This window comes from Narcine bancroftii, chromosome 2 (assembly GCF_036971445.1).
Source record: "Narcine bancroftii isolate sNarBan1 chromosome 2, sNarBan1.hap1, whole genome shotgun sequence".
Taxonomy (NCBI): Eukaryota; Metazoa; Chordata; class Chondrichthyes; order Torpediniformes; family Narcinidae; genus Narcine; species Narcine bancroftii.
The window spans coordinates 293549567-293571636 of record NC_091470.1 but is presented as its reverse complement, the minus strand read 5'-3'; the positions used below and the strand labels follow the sequence as shown (position 1 = coordinate 293571636).

At 38.5% G+C, this 22070-nt stretch overlaps 1 long non-coding RNA gene across 1 annotated transcript in view; it reads right to left on the bottom strand.

Annotated features, from left to right (window-relative positions):
- Window positions 1-13061, bottom strand: part of LOC138752731 (uncharacterized) — a 30122-nt gene extending 17061 nt beyond the window's left edge. The window contains exon 1 of the long non-coding RNA XR_011350878.1: window positions 12973-13061. This is a non-coding gene — a long non-coding RNA (uncharacterized lncRNA). The remainder of the gene's footprint in view (window positions 1-12972) is intronic.
- Between the last annotated feature and the right edge of the window lie 9009 nt (window positions 13062-22070).

Sequence of the window (22070 nt, the reverse complement as noted above, 5' to 3'; positions counted from 1 at the left end):
ATAGATCTACATCTACATCTCAAGGTGGGGCTCAAGAATATTTTAGTCGGGTGCAGGAATATTTCGGGAACTAATTAAAAAGTTGGTTTGAAAAAAATAAACTCGTTATGTCGGTGTGAAAGATGTGACTTGGCAATATTGTCAGTACCACACAATTGTGGTAACTTCCAAGTAAAATCACTTTGTTCTTTTTTATTTTCATAACGTGTTTTTGCTCTTCCAATGTTTCTCTTATTTTAACTGTTGTTATCCTTGGTTAATATTATAATTATAATCATCCATTCCAAATTATCTCATTGGCAACGAGGATTCCAAATTATCTCAACAATCATGTCTCCGTCCATACCCCCTTACTTTTTCAGTTCGGTAGTGAGTGAGACCTGTATCTGTATGTATCTTTGTGCACTAGCATATTGATGGGGGGGGGGGGGGCACCCCAGGCACTGGCCTGAGGGGGATGGCAAAAATTCAGAAAAAAATAGGGACCCCAGAAAGTAAAGCATGAGGCTAGTGTAGTTTTGATGCACTTTCTGCGAGAAAAAAATATCAGAAATTGCGCTAGTGTTTTTTTTCATGTTTTTTCTAGGGTCAGTATTCTTCCTTTGATTCAAATATTACTTTTATTCAATTCTAAGACATAATAAAATATTGATTAATCTGTTTCAGGGAGCTTGTGCTGTTGTATTAATCTTTTTCAGGGAGCTCGTGCTGTTGTATATTCAAAATGAGCAGACCAAGCAAGTAAAAGGTTCATTAATATTCAGTGGAGTTCTTGAAGTTTGGGTTTATACCTGCTGTACACGATGAACATACCAACAGACTTTGACAAATGAAATAATGAAATAATGAAAGCAGACCATCTTGAAGTTCATTTGAGGGTAAAACATCCTAACCATGTCAATTCAAAATTGGAATATTTTAAATAACTGAAAGAGAAGTTTGAAAATAGATAAAAAATCATTTCATTATTCGCTGCGCAAACTATATATAGCCCTGAATCGTACTCTTCAAGCTCGCTATGAAATTTCTCTGCTGATAGCAAAACATGGAAAGAATCATACGATTGGGGAGGAAATGATTAAACCCACAATATCATTATTTCTCAAAACAGTTCTGCAAAAGGATGACAAAGATGTCCGTGGAATGCCATTGAGTAATAGTACTGTCTCTGCAACAGAATAGATGACGTGGGTCAGGATGTTGAAAAACAGCTTATTAAGAAGTTGAAATCATGGAAGTTCTCAATACAACTGGATGAATCTACCGTATGGGACAGTGAGGCATACGTGAAATATATTTATCAGGAAGAGCTTCAAGAAGAGATGTTGTTTTGTGAATCATTAGAAATAACCACTACCGCAGTTGATATCTACAGCAAGATCAAAAATTATTTGGATAAAATGAAATACCAAAAGGAAACATTGTATCTTGTGCTGCAGATGGTACACTTTCTATAATGGGTAAAAAACAGGATGTTTAAAATTAATGAAGGATGAAAATCAAAACATGTTGGTTGTGCATTGTCTTATCCCCTGAGAAAACTTAATTGCCAAAAAAGTTTCCCCTGTTCTACACGAGATACTGCATTCTGTGATCATGTATCAATGCCATCAAAGTTAATGCCAAATGTGATCATCTGTTTAAGCAGTTTGTGTCGATAAAAATGCAGAACATGAGATGATTGCTTCACACTGAAGTAAGGTGGTTGTCAAAGGGAAACTGCTTCAAAAGGTTTATGGAACAGAACTGTTTGATCTCATCAGCAAGTTTTTGAAGGACAAACCTGAAATAAAGCTCTTGCTAACAACAGATGGCAAACCTTATGTGAGTTACTTGACGGACATTTTTGAGAAACTAAGTGCATTGAACAAGCCACTCCAAGTAGCAAACATGAAGCTCATTGATGTGAAAACAAAAATATTTGGATTCATGACACTTCTAGAATTATGCCAAAGGAATATTTCTGCAAGAAATTTTAGTAAATTCTACTGGTTGAATAAGTATGAGGTAATTAATGCTGCTACAAACATCATTTGAAAGTGTTGGTTACGACTCCAATGATAGATTTTGTGATTTAAAGGTAATGGATTTTCCCTCTTGATTAACTCAGCCATTGCTGGTGGACTTATCTTAAGTTCCATTGCAATACCAAGAGGAGTTATTTAAGTTGCAACATGATGAATCTGTGAAAACTCTGTTCAAAGTGAAAGGATGTGGCTGTCTAACGAGATCGAAAAGAAATACCCAAACTTGACTACATTAGCAAGGGAACTATTGTTACATTTTCCATCGTCTTATTGAGTAGAATGGGGCTTCAGTGCTGTTACTGATTTGCTACAAGCTAAGAGAAACCAACTGAAAATTACAAAACGTGGAGATTTAAAGATGAAACTCACAAAATTAGTCCCTCGAATCAAAATAATTCTGCAGCCAGCATTAGGGGCAAGGTTCCCACTGAAGTGACGACAATTGTTGAATGTGTGTTTGAGATGGTTGACATATTGAAATAATAGTTGAATATGAAATATGTGTTCCAGTGTATTACCAACCTTAATTAAAACTTCTTTTGAATATATAACTTCTTTCTGCTAATAGTGGAAAATTAAAGTGGGGCCTAGGGCAAAAAAGGTTGAGAACCACTGCTCGAGACTAAAATCCATCTCTTGAATATACTTTTTGACTCAAGATCTGAGGTACAGAATTCAAATTTCTTCCTCCGAGGGAAGAAATTCCTTCTCACCCTAGTGTTAAATTGCAACCCTGTACTCTGCAATTATATCTAGTAGTTCTGAATTTAATTACCTGTGTTTACCTGGAGAAATTATATTGATATTTTTTGGGAACTAGTTCCTGATTCCTTACTGTACTAAGTACACCAGAGCAACCTTTTCAATGAGGAGCAAACCTTATAATTGAATATGCTGACGGCACGGATGGCATAGCAGTTAGTGCAACGCTGTTACTATGGCAGTGATTGGGACCGAGGTACAAATCCCACATTGTCTGTAAAAGTTGGCACGTTCTCCCTGTGACTGCGTGGGTTTTACCCGGGGACCCCAGTTTCCTCCCACCATTCGAAATATACCAGGGGTGTAGGTTAATTGGGTGTAAATTGGACAGCACAGACTCGTGGGCCGAAATGCTGTATGTCTGTATCTCTAAACTAAATTAAGTAGTAAGTGCAGCACAGATTATGTTAGAGCAATAGGAATTTATACATGCATCTTATAAATGTTGCTTTTGCAGGTTATCTTAAAGATAATCCTGACAGTGGTTGGGAAAGAAACTATAGTAGTCATTAATTTTTTTTAGAGTCCCAAAATGTTTTATGTCTATTATTTTTGACAACACTTCCAAACTGGCTAAATTTATTTTAGGTTTACAATATGCTAATTTTATTTTGCCAACTCTGCCCTGTACTTATATATAGAGATTTGTTCATACCTTTTCACATTTTAAGAGCATGAAAATTAATGATATCATTGCAAAACAACACTTTTTGACACTTAGTTAAGTCAGTGGGTTGACAAAAACCTAATATTTCCACCCCAGCAAACTGCTGCCCAGTGGGAAGAGAGGGAATACTGGTGCTTGATTTTGACAAGTTTCACTGGCATTTACCTTTGGGGTAAAATAGTGTAACGCTGACAAGTTAATGAACCTATCCAAAAAAACATTCAAAATTACAGCCTAAATAAAGCTCCTATCCTATTCTATAAAATCTATGCCACCTCTTCTCTCATTAAATGTTATTAATGATGACAATACATGCACTAGTCAGAAAAACTCAGCAATAGTGTAGAACTGAAATATAAACATAGAAAAAAATAATTTGCAATCACAGGACAAAATTATTGGATATGAGAGTTGCAGACTTTCAAAACAACATAGCCTGCTGAGCTACCTCCAATCCCAAAATAGCTGCTGTGTTACAGAGTTAAAAGGTACTACAAGAAAATAAATACCACTCACAAAGATCAGATCACTCCTACTTCCTCCCATTAGATCTAAAAACCATCCAGCACTGGTGGACCAGCATGTTTTTGCCCTATGACTCACTTCATAATAACATCTTCTGATATGTTAAACATTTTAATGAATCTTAGTCTACTAACCCTCATTATCTCTTCTCCTAATGGCCATATAGTTCCTCTACCCCTATCTTGCAGTTCAATATCTATCTTCAACCATTACCATCTTGTGAAACTTTTCACCTTGAGCAACTTCCACTTGAATTACCCATTTCGCGAACAGAGCACCCATGCATTGTGGCTTCATCTGGATTTCTCCAGTATTTACTGGAGAACAACTGCAGATTTTGGAAACCAGAAAGTAAAACAGAGAATATTGGAATTGCTCAGCAGGTCAGTTAGCAGCAGTAAAGAGAGAAGTGAACTGTTGAAATATTTTAAATCACCTTCTATCTCTCCAACCTTCATATGGAATACTGGGGAAATTGGTGGAAGATGATTCGGTAAATATGAAGACTGCTGTACTAGAAGGGAGAAATATTTCAGAAGCTCTGTCTCCATCAACAAATATCATCCCCATCATCAAATATATCTACACTTTCCTTCCACTTTTTGCTGTTTACAAGGTTTATTATCTCAGAAGTACCCCTTTCACCTTTCCATCAATTATACCAGATCCTCTTCTATCCTTCGTAGTTTGGAATGCAAGAATGGAAGCTATTCTACCTGTCCCATCAACTTTTTAAAACAACAAGGTCCAAACATTGTACCTATGAGAATGAAATTTATGCTCCATGCTCATTCCTGGTAGCCACAATATTGGGAAACCAGACTCAGGTGAGGCGAACAGTTTACTCAGTCAACAAGTGCAAGCTCAAGAAATTTACACACCTTCTTTATCCACTTTGACCCCCTCCAATTATGGTATTCTAGAGCAGTGGTTCTCAAACTTTAAGTATTCCCTATGCTATAGGTGTTCTGTGTTAAGTAAGGGATTGCTTAAGGTGGTATGTGGGTAGAATGAAAAAGATTGAAAACAAAAATTGTACCTAATTGAATCGCTATGTGCTCGGTGTTATAACTCCAAAGGAAATGGGCCAATGACAATTTTTATCAAGCAAAATATTTTAGTAACAATTGGGTCTAGAGTAGTGATTCTCAACTTTCTCTTCCCACTCACATACAACCTTAAGCAATCCCTTGGCATAGGGATTACTTAAAGTGGTATGTGAGTGGAAAGCAAAAGGTTGAGAACCATTGGTTTTAGATATGTGTTTAGTTCTGACCCACACATTAGTGGGCAATTTATCTGTGAAACAAAATTACATTTCAGAGCACTGGTAGAGTGTGCCATGTATGTTGTGGGTGACAGCAGAAGATGTTATAAGTCAATTAGGGAATTTACTGATCTTTGAGATACATAGAGGAGAGAAGAATATTCCTGCTGTCACCCATACCAAAATGACAATCCCCTTTAAGTACTGTTAGTCAGGTTACTTGAAGATTTGATTATCATAAACACCTAAGCCAGTTGAACTTGCAACAGTTCATTTTTCAATAATCGGTTCTACAAAAGATGTTAGGCTACCTATCTGCATTGGCAAAGGCTTGAAATTGGTTTTATGTGAAGAGCCCTGGATGCTTTAATCCAGCCTCTAACAGAATGGTTCATGAAGCAATTCATGGAATGTGCAAGCATACTATCAGCTGAAATTTCGGTAACCATATTGAACAAAAACAATCTGTTGAACTTGGCAGGTCAAGCAGCATCAGTGCGGGTAAGAGAAGGTCAACATTTCAGGTTGGAATCCTTCACCAAGACTTCTTTCGTTAATGCTGCTCTAGATTCCAGCATCTATAATCTCTTGTGTATTTTTTACTCTGATGTCTGTTTTTCAGATAGTTTAATAGTATGAAGTGCCTGTAGAATTATGCCCTGGCCAAAATATACTTGGGTATACTTCCATGGTGGTTGGTAGCTGCGAACTCAACACAGACTACCAATCACACCAATTTGAGTAGCTCCATCCAGCTCAGAACATTTTGCAAAGTATGTCAACACCGAAATAAAATTTCTATTGTGTTTTATAGAATGATTTGGAAATTTTGAGATTGAATTTTATATAATAGCTTAAAAATGTTAAGTTCTGATGGGCACTGTTTTGTCTGTGCTTATAAAATGGCTTTTGTATTAATTTAGAAGAAATGAGATTATCAAATTCCTGAGATTCTAGCATTGAACTAGTATTTGGATGTAAGTTCCGAGACCACAAAGTATATTTCAGGCATGCTAAAGCTTGAAATCTGGACAAAAATTAAACAAGAGGTGAACAATTCTAAGAGTTGGCATTTCATCCAGAAATAAAACTACAAAATGCCATGATTTTTTAGATCTGTGAAATGTAGATTTTTGACAACTCAGGATAGGCTTTTTGTGTGTCCAACTCTCATTGTGAACCATGTTAATGCTAATATAACAGGATTTCACTGCAAGCATAGCACAGTCTATGAATGATACATTTGAATGTGCATTTCATGTCTATATAAATAATATCTCGATGAGTTAGTGTAGTGCAGAGGCTTACAACAAGCAAACCACCTCATTGTGTTTTCATTGTGATACCCTGGGTTTACACATGGCTAACAAATGAAATACCTTGATGAAAGGCTCAGGCCTGAAATGTTGGTTACCCTTTACTTTCTCTTGGTGCAGTATGACTTGCTGGGTTTCTCCAGCAATTTTATGTATTCCATAAATACCTTTGAATACCTTGCCAATTATTGAACAAAATTAATTAGAAATGGCAACATAGTACTCAGGAATGTAATCTTCATATTTTTATGCAAGGCTCGTTTTATCCATGACAAATGCAGGCACCACAATTAATCTTCACCAACAACTAGGCAGAAAGAAAGCTTAAACGTTAAATGAAACCTGTAAAACTGCAATATGGATGGAAATTCAAATTCCCTGATGTCCAGGGTAGAGACAATGCAGAACAAAGAAATATCTTTTGTGTATTGAATGTGAATGCAAGATGTCTGTCATTATTATGTAGGACTTCAGGACAGGGCAATTGATCTTTGCCAATGGAACTAAATGAGCTCATAATTAATCTTAGCAGCCCATCATCCCATTTTCTATTTCATTGAAGTCAGCAGAAAAGGGATCAGGCACATGGTAAATAGGCTGTCAGTTTTCTGAGAGCCTTTTTATACTTCTGGCACAAACCAATTTCACCCCAATATGATACGTTATGTTGATAAATAAACATGGCTTCATACAAAGATTAAAAAGCAATGTGTATTCATATATTTTATATCACAATCTATATTTCTTCCACTTAAGCAGACACTCAGGGCTACAGGTAACTTTATCTGTAGGATCTCAGGTAACTGATGATGCCAACGTAAGACTAACAGGCTCTCTCACAGATGGGGCAAGTGGTACCGGGTAGGGCAGGCAGGTGGGTAAATTTGGGAGGTGGGTTGCTCCTTTCACTAGTTTCATCCGTGAACCCCTAACAAATAGAATCAAGGGTCTTAATGCCATTCCAAGTGAACTTCTCTACGGTAACTATTGTGGCCAGGGATTCTGAGTCACTGGGAATGTTAGTTTTCCAACATGGCTTTGAGGACATCCTTGAATTGGTTCCTCAGTCCTTCCAGTAATCTCATGCCATGATGGAGCCAGGAATAGAATGTTTGTGTCCAGGCATGTGAGCAATATTACCTCCTACTGGATCCAACCAAGAGCAAGAGTCTCAATGCTGAACACATTGATCTGGAAATAGCCAAAGGGGTGAGTTTCTTTATCCAGCAATGCATTGAAAGGATTTAGTGGAAACAGAATCGAAGGTACTCTCCAGTTTTTTTTTTGAGCTGCCTCCTGAAGTCAGTTCGAATTCTGAAGCATACAGGAGGCCAGGGATCACTGCTACTAAGTAGACCACAATCTTTGGCCCTGATCTGACATCAATCTTCAAACATCCTTTTAAGGCAGTTTTATCATTATCAATGTCAACCTTTGTGGAAGAGTCTTTCACATTTTGTGGAATTTTATTGAGAGCAATGTTGTACAGTGGGGGCAGGTCTCTAGAGGGCCTTGTTTTGTGGAGGGCTCCTTCTCTCAAACACTTCACTGATGATTTGGAACTCAGCCAAATGTCTACATTTGCAAGTAACATCTGCGTACCTCAGCTCAATGACCGATCTTGAAGTGACCTTTGCAGTGGAGTGGAGCAGCTTCCCAACTATCCTGTAGATTATCTCCACTCCACTGGGATGTACAGCATGTCACAGGAAGATTTAAAGAAGGGCTTATGATGACCGTTGCTGCACTAGGATTGGATCTATGATGCACCCTTTAGTTAAGATCCTTGGTCGCACGCTGTCATGTGGTAGACCATATCCATCTTGTGCCAGTAGTAGATTTCTGTAAGCAACCAAATGTGTTAAGAATGTTTTGGAGTCCCTTTCAACTTAATTCAGAGATTTTGGTGAGATTAAAAACCATATGGCTGATGCTGCTCCACCCATTTCTCTTGGAATTTGCTTCCAGTGAAAGTTGTCACATCTGAATGAGTATAAGAGCTTGTCACAGACAGAATGTTCTTAATGTAAAGATGCACTGAAATTCTTCCTTGCTGCAGCCACACAGGCATGCAAGATACATCAGCAACAATAGTATAAATTATAATTACCACAATATGCCTCAAGACAGCAGCTTTCGTTAGATAGAAACCATGCTGAGATTCATAGTAAACAGGGGCTACCTGAATATGAACATTTTAATGGCAAATAATACATAATAGACCCTCTGACCATTTCAAAAGCCACAGCGAATAGTTAATTGGTTTCAGGTATTTTCTTATCCTGAATCTAACAACACTGACAGCTCAGTCAAAGAGAAAGCTGTTCATGATCCACATTATGAGTTTCCTGGGCCTTCAGCTTGATCTTGAATAGAGGAACATGCCATCCCTGCAGAGGAGAACCTCTAACATCCATAGAAAGCAAAGATATATAACAAACATATCGGGTCTCATGCCTTCATCAAGATCTGAGCAAAAAGCAGGTCGGCTGCTGAATGAAAAGTTGGGGGAGGAGGGAAGAAAGGGCAGTGGGAAGATCACAGGTCAATAGGCAAGAGGCCATAGGTGAACATGGATAAGAGGGTAGGAAAGAAATGCTTAGAATTAATTGAGGGAGGGAACAGCTCTGCAAATGCAGAGCTGGAAGAATGGAAACAGAAATAGGAAAAGAGAGAGACAAAGCTAGAGGAAATGGGACATAAGGATGGGGAAGGGGAAAGATGGGGACGAGGGGGTTAACTGAAACCGGAGGTCTACCCACGTCACCTTTTCTCTCTAGCCCTCTTAATCATGTCAAAACATCTTCTCCAGTTATGCAAGTGGAATACTTTGTCTTTTCTCCACATTATCTTCATACTGATCTCAGCACAGCAGTCCCCTTAACTACTGCCAGTGCAATGCCCTCCATTTTCTGCCCTCTGTGATATTGCCTGTTCTCTGCTCTCAGTGTAATGGTGACTGTACTCTGTCCACAATGTAATTCTCTCCATCACTGTGCTTATTGTAATACAACTGCACTCTGCTCTCAGGATAATGCTATTCTTCACTTTGTTATGCTCTCCAAACTCCACAAATATATATTGCTCTCCCTGTTCTGCCCTCGGTCAAATTTTCTATTGTCTGCCCTCTGCACAATGTTCTTAATACTCTGACCTCACTGTAATATGTTTTGCCTTCTGCTTTTAGTGTAATGCTCTTTACCCTGCTTTCACCATAATGCTCCCCAAATACAGCACTCACAGAGATGCTCTCCAAAATCTACCAGCAATGCACTGCCCTCTCTACTTGGTTCTGACACAGTGCTCTCCATTATCTAACAATGTAATGCACTCTGTTCCCTCTGCACATAAATCTACATGTTTGCTCTCAGAACTATTTATTCCACACCTTGCTTTTGGTCTCATTCTGTTTGTATGGGATGCAGTGTGTACTGTGCTCTCAGAATAAAGTTTTCAATTAAAAGTTCCCATGCTCTCAATTTACTTTACGTAATGTCCTCCATACTCCAACTCCGTTTAATGCTTGCTGCATTCCGTCCATCATTTCATGTTCTCCATAATTTTTAATAACAACATAGTCTACATAATGCATTGTTCTTTGTGTTTTGACCTCACTGTATTGCACCTACCTTTAGTGCAATATTCTCTTTACTCCTTCTTCTACATAAAGCTTGGCATACAATGCTCGCTGCGTAATGTTCCCTCATTTTGCTCTCAGATTAATGCTCCATACTACCGCTTCAGCATAATGCTATCTATTCTCATTCCTCTTGTAATTACCTGTGTGCTCTGCCTTCACTAAAATAATCTTCATATTCTACTTTCCCTTCCCTTCATAAAACATGGATAATTCTCAATTCACAGCATAATTCTGCTTATAACCTTTAGTGTACTGCTCTCCATACCCCAGCGTACTCTGTCCTCAGCCAAATGCTCCTTCTGTTCTACATTGTTTGTAAATATCTCCACATTCTGCCATCACTGCCTCTATTCTGTGCTCACTCTAATACTCTCCATGTCCTAATTCAGTCCAATCCATTCTCTACATTCAGTTTTACATTCTCTATACTCGTCCCTCAACGTAATGTACCACAATCTGTCCTCAGTGCCATCTTCTTCTTGATTTGTCCTAAATGTAATGTTCCTTCTTTCTTTAGTGCAATGCTTTACATAATCTGTCCCCAATGTAATAATCTCCAATAATATGCCCCTGAGTAATGTTCTCCATAATCTTCCCCCAGTTTAATACTTCCCATAATCTGCTCCAGTGAAATCTTCTCCATAATCTGCCCCCAGTGTGATGCTCAACATACTCTGTTCTCTGTGTAATGCTCCCCCCACCCACTGTCCTCATTGGTGTTTTCTCCATACTAAATGCTGTCTGTACTCTGCCTCACTGTAATTCTACCCAAACTTTGAACATCAGGCAGTATACGAACACTGGTCTCAGATCACTGTTCAGTTCTTAATGAAACAGTATGAAATATATTGATCTGTAGATGGTACTAAATGTACTGCTCAGTGTATTCCAGCCTTAAAATGATTCATTGCAGCTTGTTATTATTTATTAGTAGTAAAAGTACAATGGAAATTTTGTTAAACTATGGAGAAAATTCCATCTGCCTTAGTGGATAATATAATTAATCAAATATGTAAGATTTTAGATTTTCATCTAATAATATATGCAGTTATAATTAACTTGCAGAATATACCATACCCCGTAACCAATTCAAAAGTATGGCAGTTTATGGCAAAAAATAAGCAAACCTTGTAATAAAGAAAATAAAATGCCATATGTGAACTCATTCTCAAATATTATTTTCAACAAATGTGCTGAGTTGCAGATCAATTATTCATAGTGTTTGAAAGAGACATTTAAAAATATGCAAATACTATAAATGTGTAATCTGTATGTACTAAAGATGGTTTGTCTTAAGATTTTGCCTCAGTGCTCACTGATAGATCACCATACAACCAAGCGGAGAGCTTTAACAACATTAAACATGGTATCATGGGAGTCTCTTGTGTGCATTTTTATTTGCTGCAGTCAGGTTAATGAGCCCACCAGCCCACTTAATGTTGAGGGCTTTGCAACAAAGAATTCTCTCATTAAACACTCCTGGCATTGCGTTCGGAAACAAAGTGACATTCAAAGTGTTGAATGCCTTTGTGCTGGTTGTTACTGCCAGGCTGCAGAGCCAGTCATGGCATCGATCCTACAATGTCCTGGCAGCCATCCAGTGACACGCCGGCCTCTCCAGTGTGCAGCGGCATTTGCCAATCTAAGCAACATCAGTATACAAACAAGCATGGCACACGACAAGCCTGGCTAGCAGCCAATATGGAGCAGCTGAGTGGGCTTTCTTCTGATGCATTTGAAATCAAGTTCTCCCTGTTCATTGAATTCTTTTCTTGTGTTTTGTTTACATTTTCACAATAAGAACAGCACTAGCAATTGTGAAGTATCCATAGCCTATTTGAATTTATAACTTATTGTTCTTTATAAACAACCGGAAATTTAATATTTCCCAGAGGACCACCAAAATTTCTAATGCAAAACAATCTCTTCATTGGTGTGACCCAAAATGTTATCAGCTAGCTGGTAAGTGTGTTCTTTTATCACAGTCTCACACACATACAAATGCATGCTGGGTAAAACCCTTAACTTGTGATTCAGTTTAAGCCTGAATTATTTATGAGATTCAATGTTTACAGTTCAGCAACATTTCAGTAGGAAAGACATCATTAAAATGTGAATTATAACACCTACGTTCTAAATACAAATGTAATACATAATTAAGATCATTTAAAAAAACAACTTCCATAGACAAATTTTGATTTTGTATTATGGTCTTTTGCTTTGGAGCAAAAAATAATTTCATGTCATTTTGCAGTTAAACTTTTGCCAAATAAATGAATTAGACCAATATTACACTATCCAAATACATCTTGAAATCTGGATATTAATGGTAATGATAACATTAATGGGATTAATATAATTTACATTCATCCCTTACACAAACTAACACTGAAATGTTCTCGTTTTCACCAACTTGCTTGCTTCAACATTAAAGGCAGCTTGTTATGTCTTGCTGACTATTGTATTGTCAGCCACGCAAAACAATGCAAAACTGGGCATTAAAATTTTGAACAGTCCAACAGTTCAAATACACCCTGTATTCAAGCATTTGTCAATTTTAATCCTTACAAACAGCTCAATTCTTGGAGCTCATTAACACCGTTACTGTGAAGCAATTCATTTATCGGAACAAAGATGAGAACTCCCAGTGAATTCAGACCAATACTCATATTTCACTTACATTATTCACTATCACAAAGTTCTCAGATATCCTTTGCAGAATTATTCTGAATGCAAATGTAAATTTTAAGATAACTCAAAGCACGTACCAGTAGAGAGCCAAAGGGTAATTCTGAGATTGCCACATTCTTAGGCCTGGGGTTACAAGGGTTAAGGACTTTTCATGCAAGAAGCCTGCATCTTCCAACAGCTATTTATGGAATTTGCGGAAACAGCTGAGTTGACTGCAATGATGTCATTCACTGCTGGAATGTTTAGTCCCGCAGCACGCTCACAAGCCGCCTGGGTTACCAGAAGACTTTACACACAGCCTGAGCAGCAACACATTATGAAGCTGAGGCTGTTGTTCAGCAGCACCAATCAATATCACACTGCTGATTCTCGCCTGATCTCTCACCTCTGCAACACTCTAGCAGGGAAGCGCTGGGCCTCACTGGTACTCAGAGAAGGCTACTCTTGTTCAGCTGTAAGCTGCACAATCTGTCAAAGTTCATTTTTGTTAATAAGGCCACAGCGAGAAATAATGTTAGATATTCAGTTTTAGCTCCACTCGTTATGCCTTAGGCTGTACAATATCAGGCTATTTTTAAGCACTTCCCAGTAATTGAAACCCCTTGAAGAATGGGGTGGAGGGGGATCTCATTGAAAACTATCAATAAATGAATGTGGAGCGGATGTTTCCTATGGGAGGCAAGTCTGGAACCAGAGGGCCAGCCTCAGAATACAAAAAATGTTCCTTTAGAACAGAGATGAGGAGATTATCCAGAGGGTGGTGAATTTGTGGAATTTGTTGCCAAAGATGGATGTGGAGATCAGGTCAGTGGGAATATTTGAGGAGGAGGTAGATGCATTCTTGATCAGGAAGGGAATTAAGGGTTATGGGGAGAAGGAAGGAGAATAGGTTTGTAAAAGATAATAAATCAGCAATGTTGGAATAGCTGAGCAGACTCAATGGGCCGAACCGGCTGATTCTGCATCTATGGACCTATTAGCCTATCTTTTGTACTGATTCCTTTAAATTATCTGCTGAAAAAGTAGGAACTTCCTCTCCCTTGCATCGAGTTACTCAGCCTTTGGGCACTTTCACTGTCCCTAAAAGCACACAGTTGCCTAGCAACCATCGAGGTTGCCATGGAGAATCCATGTGTAAGCAGCTGCTGCAATGAGCATTAACACCAGGCTTGCAGGCAAATCATACTGATACATAAGGGAATGTGCAGGGGAATGCAGCAAAAGGAATGGGATTGTATCCTATTAAACATTAAGCAGATATTCCAGTATCGATTTCTTCGAGTTATTATTATTCTAACCAAAGACAACAGTACACGACAAGTTACTCTTCAAAAAGATTCAAATGGAAGAAGCCTAATATTTGGCACACAGTTTGCCCACAAATGTTTCCTCACAAATCAAAGTAACCCCACCAAGTATTGTATATTTTTGGATATCAGGAAGACTCACATTCTAGCAATTTTTTTTATGATCCTGGATTTAGTGATCATTTTCAACCTAAATTCTGGAAGCAATATATGTTAGAATAAAACTTCAGATTATAATGCTTAGTTTAAATCTGTAGTAAATGGTAGCCTGTTGAAAACAAATTGATTTCTCTGTGATTTTATTCGGATGTTCCAGAGCAGGTTAAATTATTTGCCTTGAGCCTGAGCATTGAGAACATTACCGAATTCTGCAAGAGGAATGGGAAATATGAATAAGAGCGGGCTGCTGAGAAACCAAATTCAGATTAGAAAGAGCTCCTAAAGGTATGTAAAAAAAAAAGAACAAGATTAGTTGAGGTTCTTGAGAAAGGAGAAATTATTTTGGAAATACACTGAACTGAAGGACAATAAATCTTCAACATATTATGACCTACATCCTATAGTTTTGAAAGAGGTGGGAACAAAGATAATGGCTTTTCCATGAATTCTAGAGAGGTTACCGCAGATTTGAAGTGAACAAATTTAATCCCAATAATTTAAAAAATATAGACTTCTCAGCTTGTACAGGGTGGAAAAATGCTGGAATCTATTATTAAGAAAATGGTAATGGGGTACTGTTGAAAATCACATAGGTCTGGCCAGGGTCAGCATGAAGTCAAAATCATCTTAAATCTGTTAGATGTTTTGTGACTGAAATGAACTAACTTGTATTTGGAATTTCAGAAAATCTTTGAAACAGTTTCACACATGTAATGCAGAGCCGGGTAAAGGGGAATTTCATAAAACTATCTCAGGTTTCTGCCAAATTGGAATTAGCCCTCCACATCCACCACTTTTATCAGATGAGCAAAAGGCCAGGTAATTCATCCATGCTTTCCATGATTTAGTTTACTAAGTGCACAGGGAATATGCTGCCTTTGAACCTAGCCCACCTCCAATTATTACAATGCAATATGAGGATCAATTTTTGACAAACATTATATCTTTTGGTCCATTGGCTGTGAGGAGTCCATTCTTCCCCAAGAACTGGACTCTTAAAAAAAATTGTAAACACAAATACATTGAATGAGAAGCATTTCTTTGGTTGTAAAGCCCAGATTTTAGTGTTGCTACTGCTTGCCCTGTTGATCTTGAAACTGGCCTTCCACCTTTTCTCCTTGAAGAAACATTTATGTAATGCTAATTTGCTTTAACTCTATGGGACCCAAGCCAAATTCAATTGCAAGCTTGAACAGAACAATCAAAGAACTTCCAATGCATTCAAGATAAGCTAATGCTGTGTGATTTTGGGACTTTTGGTGATTATAGACATTTTTTATGACTCAACCAGTGTCTTAGAGTGAACAGAGACATTTCCCGCTGTGGCACCAAGGAAGGATTTGATTTCTCAGGCAGTACCCTAAGAATTTACTTTAAAGGCAAAATCTCTTGAAATAATGTACTATCTTAAACTGATGAAAATTTCCAAAGGCGTAATCAATCATTTGCATAATGTAGTAGTACTGTTTGGAAATGAGTAATGAGAAGTTATTGACAGTGCCCTCCATAATGTTTGATGTCTTTTTAACCCTTTATTTTCCCCTGTGCTCCACAGTTTTAAACTTAAAAATTAAACAATTCACGTCATTAAAGTGCACATTCCAGATTTTATTCAAGGTTATTTGTATACATTTTGGTTTGATCATATAGAAATTACAATACTTTTTACACAAAGTTCTCTCATTTCAAGGCACATAATATTTGGGACATAGCAATGGTATATGAAAGTAGTCATGTTTAGTAGTTTTTGCATATCTCTTTCTGACAATGACTGCTTGAAGTATTTGATTCATAGACATCACCAGGTGCCTCTGCCAGGCCATCACTGAAGCCATCTTCAACTGCTGCTTGTTTTGAGGTTTGTCCTCTTAAATTTTCTCTTCAGCATATGGAAGGCATGCTCAATTGGATTTACATGGGGTGACTGACTTGGTCATTCAAGAATTTTCAAGTTTTTAGCTTCAAAAAACACTTTTATTGCTTTAGCAGTATGGTTGGGATTACTGTCTTGTTGTACAATGAAGCACCATCCAATGAGTTTGAATTCATTTTGCTACTACTTCTTTCTTTGGCTTGGCTTCGCGGATGAAGATTTATAGAGGGGTAATGTCCACGTCAGCTGCAGGCTCGTTTGTGGCTGACAAGTCCGATGCGGGACAGGCAGACACGGTTGCAGCGGTTGCAAGGGAAAATTGGTTGGTTGGGGTTGGGTGTTGGGTTTTTCTTCCTTTGTCTTTTGTCAGTGAGGTGGGCTTTGTGGTCTTCTTCAAAGGAGGTTGCTGCCAGCCGAACTGTGAGGCGCCAAGATGCACGGTTTGAGGCGATATCAGCCCACTAGCGGTGGTCAAGGTGGCAGGCACCAAGAGATTTCTTTAGGCAGTCCTTGTACCTCCTCTTTGGTGCACCTCTGTCTCGGTGGCCAGTGGAGAGCTCGCCATATAACATGATCTTGGGAAGGCGATGGTCCTTCATTCTGGAGACGTGACCTACCCAGTGCAGTTGGATCTTCAGCAGCGTGGATTCGATGATGTTGGCCTCTGCCATCTCGAGTACTTCGATGTTGGAGATGAAGTCGCTCCAATGAATGTTGAGGATGGAGCGGAGACAACGCTGGTGGAAGCGTTCTAGGAGCCGTAGGTGATGCCGGTAGAGGACCCATGATTCGGAGCCGAACAGCAGTGTGGGTATGACAACGGCTCTGTATACGCTAATCTTTGTGAGGTTTTTCAGTTGGTTGTTTTTCCAGACACTTTTGTGTAGTTTTCCAAAGGTGCTATTTGCCTTGGCGAGTCTGTTGTCTATCTCGTTGTCGATCCTTGCATCCGATGAAATGGTGCAGCCGAGATAGGTAAACTGGTTGACCGTTTTGAGTTTTGTGTGCCCGATGGAGATGTGGGGGAGCTACTACTATCTATCAGCAGTTACAACATCAATGAAGATAAGTGCGCCAGTAACAGAGGCACCCATACATATCCAGGCAGTAACACTTCCAATGCCATGTTTCACAGATGAGATGGTAGGCTTTCAATCCTTTATGCCTCCATGCTTTGTTTTTTGCCATCACTCTGATAAGGTTCATCTTTGTCTCATCTGTTCACAAGACCTTTTGAGAATTATGCAGGCTCCTTTAAATACTTATTGGTCAACTGTAATCTGGCCATCCTGTTTCTGTGGCCAACTAATGGTTTGCATCTTGCAGTGTGGCCTCTGTATTTCTGTTCATGAATTCTTCTGTGGACAGTAATCATTCACATATCCACACTTGCCTCCCGAAGTGTGTTTCTGATTTGTTGGCCAGGCGTCTGTGGATTTTTCTTCATTATGAGAATTCTTCTGTCATCAGCAGGGGAGGTCTTCCTTGGCCTCCCAGTCCCTTTGCAATTACTGTGCTCACCAGTACGCTCTTTCTTCTTAATGATCTTCCAAACAGTCGATTTTGGTAATCCTAAAGTTTGGGCAATGTCTCCCACTGTTTTATTCTTGTTTTTCAGCCTCATAATGGTTTCTTTGACTTTCATTGGCACATCTCTGGTGCTCATGTTGAAAATGGCAACTACTGACTCCAAAGGTCATCAAAAGCTTAGGAGCAAGCTTAGCTTTCTTATACCTGCACCAGTGAAATAATTAAACATACCTGTTAAGACAAATGTCCCGAACATTATAATGCTCTGAATTGTGGGAATTACTGTATGTATAAAAAGTGCTGTAATTTCTACATGGTCAAACCAAAATGTATACAAATAACCTTGATTAAAATGTGGAATGTGCACTTTATCCAGATGTGAATTGTATGATAACAAATATAAAACTGTGGAGATCAGGAGCAAATTTAATAAGTCTTTGTACAAAACATTATTGAGGGCACTGCACATAAATACAAAATACAGGTGCACTGAACTTCTGATTGGGGGTATGTAAGACCCCCCAACTTCAATATTTGTAGTGTTATGAGCCCAAAGGACTCCAAAACCCAGCAGCAATAGACATTCACCAAGACAAGTAGTTATTTAAACAAAAGTTGATTTTAATTAACTTTAAACATGAAAACAGAATCAAACTTTAACTTATCTCTATACTTAATTAACCCAAATTAACCCCCTTCTAATTCTAACCACATGTGTATGATATGTGTGTAAATTTAAGAAAACTTCTTTGGTTCACAGTTCAAACTCACTTCTCCTTCTTCCAAGTTCTCTGGTTGCAGGCAATTCTTATACTGTGCACAGAATTTAACATGTATAAAGTTTACCAAGCTTTGATGCTCAACAGGTAAATGTTTACCGCTCAGGAAGGTTCTTGTAGGGTTTGCAGAGAGAGATTTGTTGTTCCAGGATTTCCACAACCAAGGTACCACCATTAGTCACCTCAAGGTCTCGCTGATGAAACTTGCCCCATAAGGGTTCTTCAGATGGTAACCTCTTTCTTTCAGGTTACCACAGAGTTCCTTTCTGTTCTACTTTTTCCAAGAGAAACATCAGACAGATAGCACTTTCAGCCATCCACTGCTCTGGAACTTTCTGTTTCCAACCAGCTTTTCCTGACTTTCACTGTCCAGCTGCTTTTAGTGTCACACACACTAACTGAGAGAGCTTGTTGAACTTGTCTTATCTCTCTCTCTCTCCAACTGAGACTGCCAGAAAGCCCATGTGACTCTCTCACTAGCAAAAAAACCCACCTTCTTCAGCAAACCACAGGAGTTCTCCTCACTTGGTCAAGCTGTTGTCTAGACAAAACCCAGGAATGTCCTTTCTGTGAGCACACTGTAGATACTTTTAAACAGCGAGTTTGTCTCCTCCAAGACAATAGTCTATTCATTTCATGACATCATTTCAATTAGCACCTACTTGTGAAATGTGCATAAAAGTCTCAATAGATGCTGCAATGTTACTGAATATGAATTCTTCAGTCTTTCAAATAAGATCTGTTTTAAAATGTGTATATGTATGTAACCTACTCTAATTTTACCAAATTCTCCCAAATGACTTCCCACCTTTATGTGGAGGCGCCGCATCATCATAAAGGACCCCATTCACTTTGGTTATACCCTCTTCTCGCTGCTACCTTCAGGAAGATAGTAGATACCTCTAGGTTCAAGATCAGTTTTCTTTTTTCTATGCAAACAGCCTCTTGAATCTCCCCTTGCTATATTATTCATAAAGATCTTCATCACCATCACTATTCTTTTTGTACTTCTATAATTGTGAATATTTATTATCTATTTATATTTTATGTTTATTATTACTTTCTATACAATAATTTAATCTATTCCATTGGGTTTGTTTTTTAACAAAATATCTGATTGCATCAATTTTGTTGTATACATACATTGTACAACAATCATATTATCATTACAATTACATTAATTACCACAATATGCCAAGAAGGAAGTGATCATAAATTTAAAGGGATAGCCAGATAAATATTCAGACTTACAGTTAGAGCAAGAAAACAAGTGACCTTTCAACAGTGCAGATAGATCTTTTGGATGAGCTGCACATCAGAGATTAGAATCCCTTCATGTTGGTGTTTGCGATGATATTGATTGAGAGAGCATTTATTACCACATCAATGCAACTCATGCATCCAGAGGCCTTCGGGACCCTATCAAAGGATAAAACTGTTATTATCTGGACTTGATGAAGTGGATAAAATTGCTTACTGCAGCAAACAATATATCTGTGAGTTGTTAAATCCAGTGGGGAACAACTTGTAGTTCAGCCATGCCTTGGTATGACATACAGGTATAAACCTTAAGAGCAGATGAAACTGATGCACTAAAGTCTGAGGTGGATAAGGACTAGGATTATAGCAAGTGAAAGATTCCTTTCTGTAGGTAAGATGCTTCCTCCAGGTATTCTGATGTTCTGAGCATTTTATGTCCTGGAGTGAGAGGCACGAGACATTTTGACCAGTTTGGAGTTTTACTATTATGGTGCCTTGGTGGAGTCAGGGAATGAACACAGACCCGTACTTCTCAGTCAGAACAACAGCATTTGCCTGCCTCTCTGCTAGTATCATTGTTGTTGCATGTAACCTAACTGGCGCTGACTGCCACTCCTCATTATTAGACTATTGAATCTAAAGGTGGGGCCTCAGTGTCCAGAACTGTTCAAAGTCATTCTGTAACACTGTCTTTGGTTTCCACCACAGCAGGTCAACACCTTCCACCATTCACACTGCTATCACAAAGGGGTGGGGGAGGGCTCTCTGACATATAGAATCCAAACTGGAGAACTATGAGCTAATGCTACAGAGAAGGGCAAACAAAACAAGGGAATGGATGGTAGGATACCACAAAGTGGTATAAAACAGAAGGATCTTGGAATGCATATCTGCAGATCTCAGAAATAGGGAGAAAGATAGATGAGGTGATTAGAGAGAACATGGAATAGTTTATTAGCTGAGGCTTAGAATGTAAGAGCACAGAGAGTGCAGCAGAACTTCATAGAACAAAATAGTATGGTTAATACATTTGCAGAAGACACTAAAATTGATGGTAGAGTGCTTAGTGAAGAGGGTAATCTATAACAGGATCTTAAAGAACTGGGAAAATGGTCCAAGGTATGGCAGATGGAATTTAGTTGCTTTGTGGTTGGTTAAATGATAACAGGAAAGGTAGGGCCCTGGGGAGTTATCTAGAAAAGAGAGACTTCAGATACATAAAATAGTTCCATGAAAGTGGCGATACAGGTAAACAGGGTAGTGAAGATGCTTGCCTTCTTTGCTTAGGGCACTGGGTTTGATAGTTACACCTGAACTGTTGTGTGCTATGCCTCTCATGGTTTTATAAATCTCTATCAAGTACCCTACCACCACTGCCCCACCCCACTTAGCCTCCTATGCTCCAGAGAGAAAAATCCCAGTCTTTAGCACGATGGTTTTACAGCACCAGAGACCAGGTTTTGAATTTGGGGCTGTCTGTAGGGTGGGAGAAGTGGAAACAATTTTAACATTCAAAAGACATTTAGACTTGTACATGGATTAGATAGATTTCGAAGATCATGGGTCAAAGTAGGCAAATGGAATTAGCTTTTTCGCCATGAACAAGTTAGGCCAAAGAGCCTATTTTTGTGCTGTATGAATTACAACAGTTAGGCGTGACTAGAGTATGCTCACCATAGTTTAGAGGATGAAATAACACAAGACAGGGCACAAAGGAGGTTCACGAGGACGTTGACAAATTCTAAATGAGAATGTTGAGAAATTCAAAAGAATGATAGTAATGAGGAGGGATTGGCTGGTTAGTTTTCTTTGAAGCAAATGACTGTGAGCAGAGATTTGGATTTAGATGGATGTTGTTAAAATTTATTTATTTATTATTGCCAAAGGCCACCATGCTCATTTAATGGTGGTTTTGAGTGAACAGGAAAGACCTATTTTCTTTGACAGTAAGATTGATAGCTATATTTAGAACTAAGTTAATTGTTTTAAAAAAATATATTAGAGGAGGGATTAAAATGTTTTCATCCAATAAGTAGTAAGGGGCGAGAACTCATTACCACTAAGAGTGGTAGAAGTAGAAATTGTCATCATTTTTAGATAGTCTGGATAATTACCTATGGACCAAAATCCAGGAAGTGGTAGCAATCTCCAGAGCTCTATTTTTGGTCAGCATCGTCTCAATGGATCAACTGCTCTCCATCTAAACTGTAAAAGACCACGATCCTATTGAACCATGTTGGAAGCTTAGGAATTAAGTCACTGTGCAA